Here is a 19,327-nt window from a genome sequence, read left to right as displayed (position 1 = left end):
TTAGTAGCATGTTAGCTGCATCACGTTGAGTCTTACACTGGAAAAAATCTATTACTATTTGAGGTCTCTAGAGAAATTTGTTTTGGCTGACAAAGTGACATAGCCCGTAAGGTCTCTGACAAGTTTTAAGCCACTCGGTCACGATCTGTGATTAACCTTAATGACAACCTCAAACTTTCATCTTTCCTCAGTTGAAACATTGACATTTGGGTAATTATAGTAACAACTAGATTTACAACATTATAATACTACAACGTTTCTTTGCCTCAACCTAAAACGGGTTTCTGATATCTCAGAAGTCGGGCGTGTAAACATCCACTGAAAAAAGTAGGTCTTGAAACTTGGAAAAACAGTAGCAGAGGAAGTGAAGTCACCTCCAAGCAAAAAAGGAAAGGGATCCAATCTGGTGACTCTTCAGTTTCCACAGCAAATGTCCAAATAGTGACGTCTTTCATCTTATTAAGTTGGAAAATAACGCAGGGACATTCTCCACACCTATAAAACTGCAAGCAATAGGGACAGGGCGTAATTTATATATTTTTTCTGGCCATTTTCACTTTGAGCAATAATTAGCAGACGTTTCGTAAACCACATGAAGATGAGTAACAAAACAAAATATGAGTCTTCATGTGTCAAAACAGGGAGTGACGTATCTATGTTGGGGTAAACAATGAAGGTCCAGGAGATCAGCTTACACGCCAGAATTTCAGAAACACCACAAAGAAATTTGCATAAAATGTATTTAACGAGAATTCTTATAAAATCCATAGCTTTCCTGTACTCGGTGAAGTCTGTCTCTAGCTGACCTATGTTGGATACCACGGATCTTCATGATTCCATCAAATTACAACACCTCTCATTTCAATCCCATAAAACCTTCAGTCGTGTGGAGGATGCTAAAAAAGAGTGTAGGGTGGGATGGAGTTTGCTGCACTAAAACTGAAGCACACCTTCTAAGGCTTCCGATAAATGTTCAACTTCCGCCAAGTCAGGCACAAATCTTCCAAATCCAATTGACAACACACGCAAGCGCGCCCAAAAGAACACAAAACAAAAGTAGTATTTTTCTTTTACACAGTCCAGAAGTATCTTCTAGTCTGTTCACCAATTCTGGCTTCTTCAGCACAAACATCTGTTGTTGGAGGCTTGAGTAACACAGAAATCGACGGCACACGCGTTCTTCTTTGACCTCCCCACCTTCTAGCATAGCCTCTTATATGTCCAAAACTCTGCTGCCACACTCACTTGAAGTCTGTAACATTAAACCGAAAACCTCATATTCTTCTCAAATTCTACAGGTTGTCAGTCAAAGATAGAATTTAGTTTAAGAACTTTTTCTATATGTACAAAAGCCCACTGACTTAACCCTTCAGTTCTACACAAAAACTCTCTTATTGAAGTCAAAAACGACCACCAGGAGCAAGTAACCTATAATAACCGAATATTCACACAAATGGCCATTGCTTTCGGGTACCCCAACAATCTGACACTTCAGGACAAAAGCAAAGTCACTCTTGTCAGTTTCAAAACCGCAGAGAACATTCCTCTTTAACCAGGCCCTGCAGGGGACCTTGTGCTGCTCCTCGCGAACTACTCTTCATCCTCTCTCTAGAGACCCTGAAACGTACCACAGGATGACTATCGCCTCTTTTACTGCACACTCCACTACTCTGAACTTTCTGCTTCCTCCGAAAGGCACAAAAGACATACAGATGCACTTAGAAACAATTAGTTTATATTGACTGTGATACAAACAAATACAGATTAAAAAGTGTATTTCAATGCAGCTGTAAGCAAGGCATCAAGCAACTTGACTGTTGCCATGTACTGCAAAGTAACACTCTACAACAAGTTTTTTCAAATCAGGCAGATGGCTATAAGCCTTTAATATGATGCACTAGCCCCCAACACTAATAGAAGGCGACCACATTCTGCAGTGCAACAAATTAACTCCTTCAGCAAACAAAAAAACAAAGCTTCAAGAGATTGTCTGGATCTTCACAATCTTCCATGGACCAACTAGTATCTACTTGAAAGACAATCTTGAACCATCCATAATTCAACAGCCCCAGACCTCTGAAATAAGAGCACTGGTCACTCCCAGTGTGAAAGTGGCCGCTACAGGTCACAACCCGTTACCTCAACGCACTGGCAGGGAACGGAATGGTAGTGGGTGTTCTTTGTGGCACTGTTCATCTGGAGGATGAAAGGACAGTTTGAGGACCACACGTCCTATTCTACAGACAAGTTAAAATGGAATAGATTACAATAGAGGATTAGCTCAGTTATGGCAGTTTTGAGATACTGTAGTAGCACAAATAACAGATGTGACTGCTGAAAAGTGGCTCAAATCTTTGCAAGGACAAATTAAATGGGCCCGATGAGGATGCAGTCCAGGGGCCTGCAGGTTACACGTGGATCTCAAACATGTGTGCTTATTTAATTGTGAGATTTTACTGGCTCGTGCCGATATTATGCATATAGATATTACCACATGGATTTGCACGCTGAGTCTGGATTTCGGAGTGGATTTTAATCCCCTTCTTCTTTGATAGCACCTGTAGGAAAGTGGATACAATTCTCAGCAAGACGGGATGGTAGTGCAATTAATGAGAGCTCCCTGGGGCTGGTTTTAACTAGTGGTAATTGCTTGTGACATGAATGGAGCATCCTGCGCCCAGGGCAAGGCTACAGAGCAGAAGACAGTGACAATTCTCAGAGGGTGGAAATGAGAACTAAAGAGGGCTACCAGAGAGATTACAGCTGCAGGATTGAGACAGGCTGGCCTAGTTAGGGAAGCTTGCATATTTCCTGACAAGGAGGTGGCTCTCACTGGAGCAGATCCACAAGACACTTTTTGAATATTTTTAAATGGACGCTGCTATTTTAAATGTATAGCAGCACAGCTTAGATGTGCTCCTAACCTTTAGTTGGGCAGTAATACTTTAACTTCTGTAAATGAACCTATGAACATATTCCTGTGAATCATGGTGATTCCAAGAAGCTTCGAGTCAGTCCTGGGGGGTTCTTAGTCACAAGCCTGGTGGAGCTGATGCGTGAATCCACTTACCGCAGCCCTAGATGACATTCAGAGACGAAAGAGCGTAAGAGAAATCATGGAGCTGACACCGGCTGATATGTTACTTTCTGTGCTGCAGGTTGATCCATTAGCAACATGCATATCTATTTTTTATGGAAAAGCACATGCATCGAATTGCCTACTACAGAAAATAGGGCACCAATGGGACAGGAAATGTTCAGAAAAAATTAAAGACAATAATGGATCTGTAAGGTTGGGCATGGCATGACTTTTCTGAAAATCCTATTTTTCTAGGTTACTATCCTGAAGTACATTGACGTGTAATGGAAAGCCGCTGGAGGGTTTTATATTCGACAATTTTCCCATTGTGGTAATTATAAAGAGGTAAATTGACATTGTAAACTGCAATATGCGATAGTGATAGCCTTGCCAATGATAACCAAACAGCTACCATGTTTACGCAAATATTAACTGAAGCATGCCCACATCATAGCTTCGGTAGTTTTAAACAAATTCTCGCATAAATGCATGATGGGAAGGCAGCGTCACTTAAATCTTAGGTTTGAAAACAAATCTCTCATGAACATGATTAACAGTGGAGATATAAGATGTCTTTACATCTGGGCTGTCCATGCATCCTCCATCTCCTGTTCCTAATACTGTTGCACGTGTATTTTATTGACATTGAACCAGAAAAACAACTCTGTCTAGTTTGTCAGTGGCCACAGCTCATTTCAGATAGCACCTACTCTGTTTAAGGTTTATCCACAAACTTTGAATGAAATGCGTTCAATTTTGCAGCTAATACCAAACCACGTCAGCACTAAGACGAGTAAGAAACATGAAAAACAACATCCAGTGTGGAGAGTCTTTGAAAATGCCAGATTCATACAATCCTCAGACAAGGGCTTCAATTCACAAACGTCTAAACAAACTGTGCACAGACTTAAAAGGCAAAATTAATCGTGCTGTCCTCAGATGACTGAAAAAATCGAATACTTCTCAAGAGGAATAGACAACAGACCAGAGGACACGGCTGTGATGACTGGAGATCTGCCTGTAGAGGAGGAGACAGAGGCACCGGAAGGAAGCTCTCTCTTCTCTTCCCACCTACCCTAATGGCTTCCACCAACAGCATCCACGGCACCACGAGATAAACTACTCCAGTATCCGGACGATGCTCTGTTGCATATGGGATGGGAAAGCAACACATATTAAAAACATCAAATGTCCTCTGTTCCTGATCGTTCTGGATAAAACGCGTACTTGAGATAAAGGATTACTGAGGCAACAAACTTGAAACATCTTCACAATTCCCTTCTGACAACCCGGAACAATCAAAAGTTTGACGACCAAATCAACAAGTCTAATACACTTCCCCTATGAGAAAATATCAACCAAGGTCATAGACCATTTAAAAAAAAAAAAAAAAAAAAAACAATAAGCGCACTCAAACCCTCACTGCTTACTGTTGCCAAAGTATCCCAATAACAAGGATTACTGGGGCATAAAAAACAAATGTCACCCTACTATGCAGAAAATGATGACTGGACACCTCCAAATTCCCATCTATTATCCCTGAACTCATGAACATCGTTTAAGAAATGGGATAGTGGGGAGTTTTCATCTGTGAAGCCATCTTGAATTCAACTTCCTCCTTCATGAGGCTTAATGAACCTTCTTCCTGGGCCGAAGCAGCTTTCACAAGAGAAGGTCATTTGGAGACCGGGACAGCATAAGAACCCCCACGCTTGCCCTCATAGAATTCCTGGCAGGACTTAGCACCCCAGATCTCAGATTACTAATCGTCAGACCTGAAGTAAGTTATGTTATATTGATTTGTATGGTGCACTAATCACCCGAGAGGGTATCCAGCCATCCATGTATAGGACAATCAAGCCACAACACACAGATGAGGGAACCACTTACTCTGCAAGTAGGTGCACAGCATACTGCATCAAAGCAGCTACCCTCTGGTGATACTAATTAACAAATATAATAAACGATTTTGGTGGCGATATAAATACAAGAACTGACCGATAACTTCTTGATTTTTTTTTTTTATTTTTTAACCAGATTTTATTGGCATTTAAAATCCTTCACAGTACATACAAACCAATCTGTGTGGTACATACATATATCTTTAATGCATTGCTGGCACTCTATACTCGAACGTTCGACTAGTATCCCGTACGATAATTCTTCTTGATATGTTTATTTGTCAAGAAAAAAAGCTTACTTAACCCTGCCAACACGTATTCTGCAATATCATGCCCCCGCTTTCTGAAGGATTTACTACAGTGATGGCTGATTTTGGGTGCATCTGTAACTTCAAAGCCTTTTATAGCTTTATTTGTCGTTGCCTTTTCTTTCATTTTTGTAGGTTTATGTTTAACAGAATCGCTGAGATAAACTAATAGATGCAACTTGAGAAGGAGCACAGACTGATTGAAGAAGCTGTATATACCACTTTAGAGTGAAAAAAGGAACAACACACCAGAAAAAGCATTTTAAAGCAGCTAATAATATAATATTAATAGGATATAGATACAGTTCAAACAATAAAACTAAACAAAATTGGAAGAATAAAACGAGATGACATAGAACTAAAGATTTTGAAACATTATGCACTGTTGCAATCACTTCATGACAACCCCAGAAGTAAGGGGGGTTGGCGGTGGAGACCTTTATGTACTGTGGTTGTTGCTCTAGTATTTCAGCCGGTCTATGATTTTCTAAAGATAGTTTCTAAGGGACCTGAAAACGTCAAGGTATTCCACTCACAATTGAGAGGATATTCCTTTTCATATCTTCTCTAATGGTGGCACAATAAGGGATGACCACAAATCTTTTTTTCTCTTAAGATGCCTACATCAAGCAGCCACTGTAGCGGCACAAAGAACATCCCCTTATTGTTGTGGTAGCAGTACAGTAAGGCCACTGCAGCAGACGGGTCACTCATGGCCGCCTTGATTAGTCGCCTTGCTGCAAAAGTGGATATGGATTCAATGACCTACCAGACACATATGAATGTCAGAGGCATACAAGACCACTGCAACACCGCCGGCCTGCTGGGCCTCACCAGAAGTTGGGTGTTGTTCGCAGTTAATTAGACCTACGGTCCCTCCTCCCTGAATCCAGTTAATTATTCAGAGAGCCTAGTGTCACACGTCAAGGAACATGAAACATATTCTGAGTAATTTCAGCTAATTGGAGTAACAATTTTTGGAGCACACTTCGAAATGGATTGTTGCAGAAACAAAAAAAAACCATAAGAAATACACTGTAATGTTAGGCGCATTGTGATAGGTCAGCTCCTGGTGTCTCATGCAGCTCAGTCTAGCTACGTACAAGAACAAGAATAGACAAACCAATTGTTTAGGCTTTTGTACAGTGGAAAGGTTTAGCCATGTTTCAGCAGAACACGAAGAACAGGTACTACATGGGCAGCTGCCGTGACCGCTACCTTCGCACAAAGGAGGTACCACACTGGGACGAGGCACAAGCACTGCGCATGTAGTTTTCAAGACTTAAAAAAGCACTTCCACCATTGAAAATGTGTGCAAAAAACGCCTTTGCATGTAAGCCTGCAAATTCATTTTTAGCAAGTCTAAGAAGCAGAGTCTTTTTGGAAATACTACTGACATCTTCGTTTTTCTTCTCTTTAAACTTTGTATTACTTCAATATTTCAGTTTTTGTTCTGTAGGCAGTCACAGGTTGGATGAGTCAGCTTATGTTGATGAGCGGTTTTAGCTTTGATGAACATATACTCACATCCCAGAGTTAATCTCAAACTCACATAAATAGGAGGGGTTGCCGCTATGACACCCAGGGAAGCCAACATCAAGATGCCACCTGCACGCACTGCCGGCCACCCAGTAAGGAATGAGGACAGGAAAGGGGCTACTGTGGCATTTGGATACTAATAAGCATGACTGCGTCCTATGTTCTTCCCCCCAAGTATAGATAATGTAGTGTTTAAATCTCAGGACAATATAAATTTACATCGTTCCAGCTTATTTAGGTGGTCAACGAAAGAGCAGGGGCTACTGCATCAATGAGTAGTTAGTTTGAGGAGACTGAGGTAAGATTTATTTCTCAAAAAACCACATGCACCCTACTCTCTGCTTTGCTCCCTGCAACAGCTTCAAAAAAAGCCCCTCATTTAGATTTCCTTTGGAAATGCGCGTTGATCCAGGTTTGCTCTTTAGGTCTTTACTAAAAAATGACAGTTGATTCAGTGGCAGAAAAGGGGCCAGTTGAACATGTGGCTTGCATGGAGCATGACTTGAGGAGGCAGGAGACATGACCAATTAGCTTGTGCAAGTTGTGTGGCTTCCCAAAGATTGTGGCTTAGTAAGTCTAGTTCCTAGAAGCAGTGTATAGATGTCTACCGGGTTTGCACCCTCTTCCAGTGCCCTCGGTGTATATCTGTGAGGGTGGATGTTTTGCAAAAATGTTAGCAGAGGACAGATAAAGGGTGCCCTCTCACACATGGAGTGTGGAGTTTTAGGAGGCAAAGTTTTTTAAAAGAGGGTACAATGCCTGCCTTTTTCTATGTGCTGATTCAGTCATTTTTATCAATGACTAACTAAGCCTTCCAAGAAGCAGTGCTTCAATGTCATGAGGGTTGTTAGTCTGACATATCGAGTAGAGAATATGGTGATACCTTAATATCATAACTAAAATATCAAAAGGTAGGTTTATTTAGAAAGTTTAGATTTACTATTCTTAACTGCGCATGTACGTACACTGAAGATAGATATATTTATGCAGAGTTCTAGAAAACCTTAGATATTACATCACTGATTACATATGTGTCTTTCTGAAAAATAAATATTTGTAATATATGTATAGCTAAAGATTAATGGAAGAAGACATGGGTAAATAGGTGTCTAAATACAGTGATGTAATATCTGACGTCATCAGCAGAGGATTGCGGTCGCGTGAGTTATAGTTGCCTGCACTAACTATAACGGGGGAATTTCATTGGTTTTTTACGAGGGAAATGTCCAGCTAACTATAACATGTGTTGTGAAACCTATGTTTAAGTGAATATATATATATATATATATATATATATATATAGAGGCACAACTATACAACTATATTCCTTACTCCATATTCAGGACCCCCAGTGCATGCAGTGAAATCGACATACTTTCCACTTTGACAAAGACGGCCTTCCCTTAAACTATTACAATACATATCACCACAGAAGCACTACAACTCTAATTACACCCAACTGTAAAATAAAAAGTCAGCATGTGGATCGCTGGATAGGCTAGACACATGCATGCGGTCAGCTTGCTTGCACATAGAACCTCAACGAAAACAAATCTAGCGCCTCTGTTGTTTCAGATCTAACAAAGATGATCCAACCGACTGGATCTGAACACAGAATACAAACTTATAGTACAACGATGCACATTGTCCTGGATGACAATGTAAAATGAAAAGATTACCATGTATGTCAGCCTAGACAAATGACGCAGCCAGTGCCTAATTTGAGCCGGTGGTTTCCGGTGCTCGGCACCAGCACTTAATTGTCCACACCTGCATTAATGAGAGCTGCCACGTGGTGGCACTGTCTGCGTAATATACACATAAGCAGAAAAACAGCTGTTTATTAATTCAATATATATTAAAAACAACTAATACCTCATACCCAAGCCATTCTTATAGCTTTGGGGGCCAGGAATAGCCTGAACTGTCACACTTGTAGCAGTGTAGTGGTTAGTAGTTGTGCTGGCACTGTTAGTAGCAGCGGCAATGGGTGGTGCAAGTAGCAGTGGACTCCTGATGAAGGCTCTTGAACTTTTTTTGTTTTACAAATTAAGCACTGGACACAGAGAACCACAGATCTGGGCCCAAGCAGTCGGGCCCTCCCTCTCAGAAAAAGGACAAAACAGTTGTCAAATACGTGATTCAATTGACCTGCATTCCTTACCCATCTCCATGGAAACTGACAATAACAGGCTCTCTTGTCTGCAGAGAGCATAGGACTGAAAGAGCACGGAGCCTAAGTCGCCACAGGTCTTGCTTACACAGCAGGTCTTTCTCTCCGCAGCAGGCCTTGCTTGCCACAGCAGGGCTTGCTTGCCACCGCAGGGCATGCTCACCATAGCAGGTCTTTCTCACCACAACAGGTCTTGCTTACCACAGCAGGGCTTGCTTGCCACAGCAGGGCTTGCTTGCCAACGCAGGGTTTGCTTACCACAGCAGGGCTTGCTTGCCACAGCAGGGCTTGCTTGCCACAGCAGGGCTTGCTTGCCAACGCAGGGTTTGCTTACCACAGCAGGGCTTGCTTGCCACAGCAGGGCTTGCTTGCCACAGCAGGCCTTGCTTGCCAACGCAGGGTTTGCTTACCACAGCAGGGCTTGCTTACCACAGCAGGGCTTGCTTACCACAGCAGGGCTTGCTTGCCACAGCAGGGCTTGCTTGCCAAAGCAGGGTTTGCTTACCACAGCAGGGCTTGCTTGCTTACCACAGCAGGGCTTATTCTTGCGGCAGAGGAGAAAGGAACTGGCACGTGTTGTTGGGGTAGTCCTCCATATATTATCTGAGGGGCGCACGCACACAATGTTCTGGTGGAACCTATCGAATATTACGTTTGGGTCACATTTTGTTTGACTTGTTCAGAAACTGGCACCGGTTTTTACGGGATCAGCGCACATTGGTGGGAAGTGCACACGTGGGAATGACGGCCAGTGCTTCCGCCCGCAGGCCTGATCCTACCCTTTCTCAGTAAAGGCCCAGTGTTTATGATGCTAAGCAGCTCACACAGAGGCAATACTACACTGTTGTTCAAGATGTTCTGTGAAGGAATTCTTAAAATTGGACGAGATTAAGCAATTACTGACTTGTGCAAAATATCGACGAGGGAAGAGCATTACCGAATACTTGCTACTGACAAGCTAGGGTCTCTCCTTCTTTCTGCTCAGCTGTCAAAAATACAACAGATTTTAAAGCTGTTTATTGCTCTTTATGAATCTTTCATTATAGCACCCAAGATGGCCTAAGGTGGACTGGAAAGTTAATCAGGCTCGTAGTAGACAGAACGCAGGGGCTTCAAAGAGCACTTTCAAATGAATTTAAAGGGGAGATACAATAAAACCACCCCCGCCTCCCATACACGTTTACCTCCTCCACTCTTCTCTTCCTTACTCATTCTCCTAGAAGGCATCGCCAAGATGTACTAATGGTCGACAAACCCAACTATATCTGTCCAGCCACTTGTAAGTCAAGTGGATTCACGATCTCCTTTACATCTGATGCAGGAAAGGACGAGTGTGCCTTAAATCAAATGCTGACATCAATGATGTCAAGAAAGGACATCACCTTCATTTAAAAGAAGCCAAAGTCATTCAGCAGAGGTACGAAATCATCAATCGAGGGTTACATCTGGAGGGTTCACGCAACCAACTGCCTCCCTTCCTATTATTTTAGAAGTTCATCTGCAGTGCCACCATTATTCTCAGAGTTCCAATGCTGGCGTTCAAGAGTGAGAACTTCAACCAAAAGGCGCTATTTCCATACAGGAAGCCCTCGTTCCCCGATGGATGGTGACATTCGTCAGCCACTTGCACAAATCCAACACCTTCTTCACTCTCTGTCTAGGAGAGGGAGCCGCCTGGATGGCCACCCTAATGCCACTGAGGCAACCTCCAGTGATCATACCCGAGGAATGGATTTGTTCCCAAAATGGGCACGGTCTAGTGCTGGCATCAGTGATTCTCCAACAATGGGCACATCTCCTAGCAACAAGAAAGACACTCGCTCTTGCATGAGCCAATGCGACCACATCCTTTGTTCTCAATCAAACCGGTGATCGGAGCTCTGCATCTCTCCGCCTCGTGTCCGTGACTGAAGGTTGCCAGGTCGAGAGCTCTGTGTGCACCTGCTCTTTCTCACAAGCACGTGCTCTGCCCGCGTGCGAGGATGACTCCTCGGTCTAAAAGGACCCCGAGTCCCGACCAGTACCCGCCTGCTTTGTTTACCATGGCAACAGAACATCACAAGTGTGGGGGCTTCCAGATGGGTTGGGGGTCAAGACAATTATACAAATACCGGTGCTACTGAAAAATATATTTCATGGCAGCCATAACATTCTCTCACATCGAACAGATCGAAAATAAAAACGAATCTTGGAGTGAGTTCTTCAACTAGAAATATTCTGCATCTGGCAATGATAATTAACCTTTCCATTTCATGAGGCTAGGGCACATCTACACGGAAGTGATAATCAAGTAGTTGTGCAGTGTTTGTACTGTAGTGCTTTGTAATGTGAAACATCGCTCCCTCCCAACTACTGTTTTCCTCGATGAGTTGCGTCAGCAAGGAGCCATGCCTCCCGCCCAGCGCGCACCCCTCACGGAGATCCGTCTTCTATATCCACTACTCCGAGACTTCACTGGCTCGCGCTCAACAGCTCACATTGCAGCGCGTGCGCATTTAGCGCTCCGGTTGCACGTGCTGTGCCTGTCTCGAAGTTTACTTCAGGAGACTGAAAAACACACAGAAATACATTGATAAGTGAACGTCGAGCTGTGCACCTTTTCTATCCCCGTTGCAAAATAGGCAAACGGAAAACTCCACGGCAAAAAATCATTTCCACACAAACGCAGTATTGGGGATAACCTATGCCTGGCAGACGTGAAGCGCAGCAATGCGCAGAAAATAAGCACTATGCAGTCAATTTACAAAAGCATATCTGCCAACTCACACTGTGCAACGGTGTGAGACACAACATCGGCTCCCATCGCACGGTCTCCCGGTGAGGAGCCAATATCTCACGGTGGCAGGGAAAACGAGCTGAAACCCACTGTAAATAGTGGTGTAAAGAAACCTGAGGGGGACACCTGCACAATACATGGAGAGCCCCCTCCTCCGGACTCACTCAGGAGCTCTCAGGCCAGGGTAGTGTGCTGAGGGGGCCCTCTGGAGCTCGGGCCGCACCCCACACTTCAGAGGCCGCGAGGGCCTTCGTTATGCCACTGGCAAATAGTGGTTTTCCAGCTCATTTTTCTGAGTCTTTGAACTGCGCAAATGTCCATTAATGGGTATGTGACAACACCCCAGGACATTGGCACCAGCCACACCAAGCTTTTTTTTTCTTTTGAGAGTAGGGGGCTTTTGGGTGGGATGGAGTTCAAAAGTGCCTTGTAGGTATTTCTCGGAAAAAGGCCACACCCCTTTCAAAGCCCCACCCCCCTCCTCACACGGTGTGATTCTTTAAGTTGGCAGGTATGCAAAAGTACTGTGGAAAGATGGAAATCTGGTCCTGGCGAGAGCCTCCTATGTGTGTCATAGCATTCCAACTTCTGTACATTCACAAAAACAACAGGTTGCAGTAGTGCTGGAACAATTTTCAGCGTGAGGGTGCTGGCATCAATGTTACATCATTGAAGTCCTAGGGATTGTGAACATTCAAACTTTCACACAAAGAACAAGAGTAGGAAATATATTCAGCAGGACAGTGGCTGGTGGTGCTGTTTGGAGAACTCTGTTGCAAATCTATTACTAAAGCATGGTGTGGTAAAAGTTTCATTTACGGACAGAACACTTTTTACCTTTGAAATGCCCACCGAATTTGCTAAAGCACTTTTTTACTGATAAAAGCGCACAAGCCATAGATAATATGTGGAAATATGCCTTGATTTATTTTGATTCTACTAAGGTCTTTGTTTTCATCACACCTGTGAAATACAAAAAGACTGCTCTATTTGTGCTTTCGGACCGGCTGAAATAGGCTGAAACATTTGTATAGTTAATGTACAAATATTTAAAGTTTATTACGTGTTAGACAAAATGACATCTACTGTATCCCTGCAAGATTGCCAAACTGTTTACTTTATAATATCATCTTGCTGTGCCCTTAAAGTAAATAGCACTCTCCATGTTAAAATGATAAACAACTATTTGACAGAAGTTATTGCCGGACATTCGACCTTTGTCTTTGAAGCACAGCAAATGTTACCAGATAAAAACAAAATGTGAAAGCATCTTTATTGCTAATTCACCTTCCGAATTATAACATGGTTATTCTGGGGATGCTGCAGCACCCCTACTTCCAGCACCTATGGGTTACTTGGAATATCTACGACGTCAGGCAACGCCTCTTCCAATCAGCCGTGCGGATTTGTCCACTAAATGGACTATCCATACAAGTTAGTGTGGCAGAAATGTGTAATCGCGCAAATTTCTTTTGTTTCCCCCCCATCAGTAAAAGATTTTAGTGGGTCGAACTCTCAGGCACACATACTACCGGAAAAATCGGCATGTTTAGGAACTTTTTCAATCCATTTATGCACTTACTCATACCCATTTTGGGGGTAAATTTGGGAATGTAAATGCAGCAGAAAAGGCCACTGGAAATATTTCTTAATGCCCACAAAGTTATGACTTTCCAAGCCTTCCTAAATTTTCTAGTAGGCACCATGGTTGGTCAGTTCAAGATTACAATAAATCCCTTTTCCTGTTCAACTAAGTAACCCTTAGGAGAGCAAAAATGTTTTAGAATTAGGCTCATGCGGTTAAACTACAGCTGGGTTATATATTAGCCTCTCAAAAACAGCAAAATCTTGCAGAGAAGCATGGGCTGTCAGGATGAGCGCATTACAACAACTACTGTTACTTCACGTGCCACTGTGAACGGCTACACACACCCACAGTCTGGCTTTTGTGCTATTTAATGACCACCGGACATGCAATTCATGGCCCGACAGGGCAAGACTGCAACCAAGAGGAATTTAAACGACAAATAAAAATAATGTTATTCAAATAATGCCTTCACTAACTGCACCAGTCAGTGGATGCAATCAAAACAAACCTAGATTGATTAATGGCAGGAGTGACATGATGCAAGCTACTCGATTATTTTTACAGCTTCTTTTTGAAATGTGCAAGTAAATGAGAGATAGACCGGTCTTGTCTTGTAGTATCAGCACGCTTACTGTTACTTTGCATTGTGTTGATTAGTCTTTATTAACCATGTTTTACCATATGCAGTGTTTAGACAGAGCCTAAAGGCGCTCTTTTGAACGTATAGTGTGCCATGCCATAGAAGAGTATTTAATGAATGAATTAGACTACCCAATGCGTCACAAAACCTAAAATAATTAAATGAAAATGGTCTGATAATCATGAACTACCTGCCAGTGAAGTGGGTGATATTCACACTAGGTGTGATGATGGTGGTTTACTCGACTTGTGCCTTGGACACAATTACTCCATCAAGCGTCTCAAGGACGAAGATGTCTGAGGGATGCCCTGGTGTTCAGATTCCAAGAGCGCAGCTGGCTTCCAGCAACAATGAAGAATTTCTCACAGCTGAGCCCGTGCTATGGAATACCATTACCGTCCGGCTCTGCCTGGGATTTCAAACACCAGCTGGCTACTTTCATCTCTCTGGAAATGCTTGAGTGGCCCCACTGAGCCCAACTCGCCCGCATGCGCAGTGATCCGATCTGTGGCATTCACTTCCAGACCTAAAGTTATTCTGGACTCAAACAAAGTAAGCATGCATCAGGTGTGGCAGGTAAACAGAAGCTGGACCATGGTGGTCCAATGAAGAGTCAGTAGTCAGGCCGGAAGTAGGGATGGGGTGATGAGCACAACTGCACACACCCCAGGGTCTGCTCTGGGCAAGGTGGGGCAGTGTATCTGCCACATCAAGCTCCTCTGAGAGGTCCCTGGTCAGCTTTCCGGATATCAGGGGGAGATCGAGGAGGACGGAAAAGGAACAGGCCATGAACAGGGACCAACAGCTACAATATCCAGCAACAAGCTAGTGTTACCAGAAGTCTGCAGGTAGAAGGTTAAAACGGGTCTTGGCGAGAATCAAATTCAGGGCCTCCAAGTGCGCTACTGTTCTAGAGCTGACTTTACTCTCGACTCTCACTACGGACTATCATGCTCCGGCGAGTTCTCTGTTTATTCCTAACATGCCAGCTAACGTGACCACAATGGCATTGTGGTTATTACGCACAACCACAGTAGGCACGGTACCACGTGAATCTCTCCCTTCTAAGCGCTAGACTGCTATTGACTCTGCATCGCTCATCCAGCTCCGCACCAAGGAATGTCAAAGTCCTTCCCCATCACTTCCGGCACCCTTAACATGCGCGAGGACCACAGGACAACAGACTGCGGGAGCAATGACGTCAGCTAGGCAACGCCATTACGCGTAAGTAGTGTACAGCATGACACAGTGCCTCGTATAATATACACAACCACCACAAATTAGGCAAGGAAAAAAAACAACAACCAAAACGAAGTACTGAAAATCAGCACTCTGCTTACTTTATCACAGTCCCACCTTAACGAGAACACGTTGTTTGATTTGGAGAACTTCCTGTGGTCCACGCAAAAGAGAGAGCAGTTACTCATTCGAAGATCCCTGGCAGCAAAGATAGCTCCTTCATGTCCGACAAATGTTTACACAGTTGAATTCCATCTGGCGGAACTAGCATGTCCCAAACCGGAAGGAACGTTCACAGGTCCACGCTGCTGTACCGGGGCCACGACGATGGTTCGCTTCCTGCTGCGGAATCTGGTACCTTTCGCAGACACCCCGGCATAAAGCCATGGCGAAAGGAAAAACAACGCCGAAAAAGTCTCTCCAAATACGCAGTTTATCCCATAAGAATCCTCGTTGACAGAGGAGCCAATATCATCCTCCCTGAGCGGCGTCGGAATATTATCCGGCACAACCGCGTCGCCGAAGGAGCCTGCCTGCACAGTGGGCTCAGTGGGCAGGCTGTCACCGCCCTCCTCCTGAACCACGAGCCGAGCTAGTGAGGCTGCCTCGGGCAGGAAGACAGCACGACTTCCATCACCGACGGCCCAATCACAAGCCGGCAGCCCCGGGATACTACATTTCCGCTGACTCCATCCCCAAGCTGGCAAAAGGGAAGCCTTTGTTACTTCAGACAGCAGTCCCCACACGTCAGGAAAAAACACACTCAAACCACTTTCCTCAGAAGACAACATTTCTACTGTGAGCTGCTGCTGCTACTTTTTCAGAGGCTGGGTGGCTCTTTCCACGCTCTGATACACCCCCTCCCCACCATTAAAAACAAAACACTTAACAAACATGCTGTGGGAACGCCACTAGGTCTGAGTTTAATGTGCTAAAGCGGGGAAACCCAATGTTAACACGTTAAAAGCAAAATGAACAATTGATGGACAGAATGCTGAACAATGTCATACAACATGTTAAAAGCAGGCACAGCAAAGAATCCAAGGGGCTTATTTACAAGCCCCTTGCGCCGCCGGTGCATCACTTTTAATATGGGAAAAAGTTACGCACCGGCAGCGCAAGGGGCTTGTAAATAAGCCCCCAAGTGTGGTCTGTACTGAAGGTTTCCTTGCCTTCCTTACAGCCCTCTTTATTTCCATGTGAAATGAAGCTCGGATGGCAAGGGCGCAGTCACTGAAGCCCTTCTTATCAACATTCTGATATAGAAACTTAGGAAGAACTATGATGAAGGGCACTGTGCCACCAGGGCTTCATTCCACGGATCACCAAAAGGAGCACTGTAATGAAGGCAAGGGAGGCTTCAAGGCGAATCGCTTGTTACTAAGAAAAACCAGCACCGGCCAAAAGGGAGCTATGCCCACAGATCTGTGCTACTGCTGCAGAACTGGGAATTTAGGAGGTATGCAGGGGCGGCGCACAGACGCGGAGGGGAACTTCATACAACTTAATATCAAAGTTCTGCAGCTCTAAGGCCATCAATTATAGCACACTGATTATATAGATTTGAAACAAGTCAGCGCCTAGAAATCTGCAGTGGAATCTCTCCCTCCATGTTATAGGTGAGTTGTGGGATGCTTACTGGTTTGCCACAATATTCCTCGCCCTGAATAGAAATATGCGCGGATGCTAGTGGTCAATTACCGTTTTCACCCACTGGGCACCATTGGTCCATCACGGTGAGACACAAGGATCACACTATTTCCCTGAGTGCGAGGGTTGCCAAGAAAAAGTGACCAGCGTAACCAGTTTACAGCAGAAGAGTATGTATGCCCACAACCAGGGCCGCCCTTTGCTCCGATAGCGCCTTGGGCGGAGCCAGATTTGGCAGCCCCGCTGCTGGTTGTTTGTAAAATGCGGGATTGTGAAGTACATGTGGTGTAAGTCAGTGGATGATGACAGAGCAGTGAGTGACCTCTCCAACCCACCCCAGCTATCCTGAAACACATACAGCTCAGTGGCTTCACGCTGGTGGCACATTTTTGGCGAGGAGGAGGTTGGGGGTTTGTGGGGAAGCGGATGCGAGGTAGAAGGGAGGAGAAGGACAACAAAGAAAGTTAGGCGATGGTTAAACTCGGCTGCCGGTGGAACATAGAAAACAAGCATTGGCATAGCCAATAGGTCTTGCCTTTGGGACCTTATAAGTGTTTAGCCATGCAACAGTTGCATAACTAAATACTTATAAGGTCCCAAAAGCGAGACCTTATAAAGTGATCGCGATCAAACAGCAAAGCGGCCTTACGGCCGCGAAAGTGAAAGTAATCGCGGTAAAGCACGGCGCGCGCGCCCACGCACATGCACTGTAGCTCTTAGCTGGCCTGGTAGCACTTTTTGGAGCCCTCTCAACAAGTCTCGCCAGACCAGCGCATGCGCTGGGTCAGGCGAGACCTAAAAACAAGTGACTCAAAGAAGATGAAGTTGAATCCCTAGAGTCAGACAGAGACAGCTCAATGCATGCCCAGAACGGAGGCAGTTTGGTGGTCCCCTCTGAAGGTTGGCGCCCTGGGCACGGGCCCAGCTCGCCGGTGCCAAAGGCCGGCCCTGCACCCAACTAACACAGCAGAGTGGAGCAGGGAAAGTGGGTGAGGGGTTACAAACAAGCAACTCTTTTGTCTGAAAGTATAAAACATGACCATACTGAGATTGCATCTTTAAGAAAGATTTTTTCTAGTTTCCATACTTGTGAAAACCCCCTGGAATCCTACCAGATGACGGGGGCTCCCAGAGGAGCAGAGCCCGAGCACATTACTGCCACAATATGAGACGTTTAAGAAGAGTGGATCATTTTGAAGCAACATTATGAGCTACTTCTCATACCCTAGACAGCTCACAGCTGACCCAAAGCAGATCAAAAGCAGGCCCTCGCCAGACTCTGAGGGACGTCGGCCTCGGTATGTTCGGAGTCAAACCTTGAGGGATGTTAGCAGGTCCATGGCTCTCTATGTGTACCCCTGGCAAGTTGTGAACTGATCCCTTGGGCATTTTGAAGGCATCCTATGAATAACAAAGGGATGATCACTGCACATCATCCAAGAGCCCTGCTCACATTTAAAGTTTATACAAGCACATCGCGGATTTAATGCGCGCACATTGATATCTGACCTGCGCACATCATGCGATGATGCCATGCACAGTGGAAGTTGATGCCTGGAGGATTCCTGATGCTCCCCTACACATCTCACCCTTAACCACAGCTTATGTCGAACAGATCTTGACTCGCTACTACGTGGATCCTTCGCACAGCACATTACATTATTATCCCTGGTCCATTAGTGGTTTCGTTAGCACATCACACTTGTGTTACTTTACTGATGTCGAAATAATTTGGATATTGGAGTTGAACTCTGACATGAAATTATTTTCTAAATGGGATTTCCAATCATGCTTTTTCTATAGTTCAATCTAGAATGGCAAGAACTCAGAAACAATATGTTTTACCACTATCTTTTTAAAAAGATAATAATCTATTAATATAATTGTGCCACAACAAAACAAAAAGAAGCTGCACATTGAGGCTCTGGTGCCGTTTTGGGCCAGTTTATAACACTTGTTTCTTCAAGTTGAATATTTTCCCTCTTTGCCGACGAAGTAAATTTGCTGCCCATATTTCGGTGTAAGCCGGCGGTCTGCAGCCTGCATTCATGAGGCCTTCAGATGACCAAGGCGATAAATGCATTTCATTTGAATGTGAAATATTGAAAGCTGTTATTTAACCCTCTCTGGTCAGTATGCATTTGTTCCAATGACATCTTTTATTGCACATATGGTATCATGTACACTGCCCATATCTAATTAAGCAGTATCTGGACAGTAGATAGTCTACGTACGATACCCGTAAATCCATAAATGAAAGGTTATTGCATCAGTAGCTAAAGCTTCTATCCTGCCTGTCTAGATCCCTGCAAAAATGGGTCACCCAGGGTGCAGAGAAAGATCTGGTTCAGCTAAAGATTCCTGGAAAAGTCCACTTTCCCTGGACACCATGTTATTCGTTACATAAACAGCCTTGTGAGTTGAGAAATGCGTA

The 19,327-nt window shown here is 44.3% G+C and overlaps 1 protein-coding gene across 7 annotated transcripts in view; it reads right to left on the bottom strand.

Annotated features, from left to right (window-relative positions):
* MEF2D (myocyte enhancer factor 2D) overlaps nt 1-19,327 on the bottom strand; it is a 415,917-nt gene that overhangs the window by 149,855 nt on the left and 246,735 nt on the right. The window contains exon 1 of one of the 7 annotated variants that reach the window (XM_085638239.1): nt 15,345-15,517. The exons of 5 other annotated variants lie outside the window; for them this stretch is intronic. The gene's annotated coding sequence lies outside the window, so the exon portion shown is untranslated. Of the gene's footprint in view, nt 1-15,344; nt 15,518-19,327 lie in introns of those variants that run through there. One more of the 7 variants, XM_085638240.1, reaches the window with a different exon arrangement.

The sequence above is a fragment of the Triturus cristatus genome, chromosome 12 (genome assembly GCF_964204655.1).
Source record: "Triturus cristatus chromosome 12, aTriCri1.1, whole genome shotgun sequence".
Classification (NCBI taxonomy): domain Eukaryota; kingdom Metazoa; phylum Chordata; class Amphibia; order Caudata; family Salamandridae; genus Triturus; species Triturus cristatus.
The sequence above is the reverse complement of the archived record's forward strand: the minus strand, read 5'-3'. Positions and strand labels throughout refer to the sequence as shown.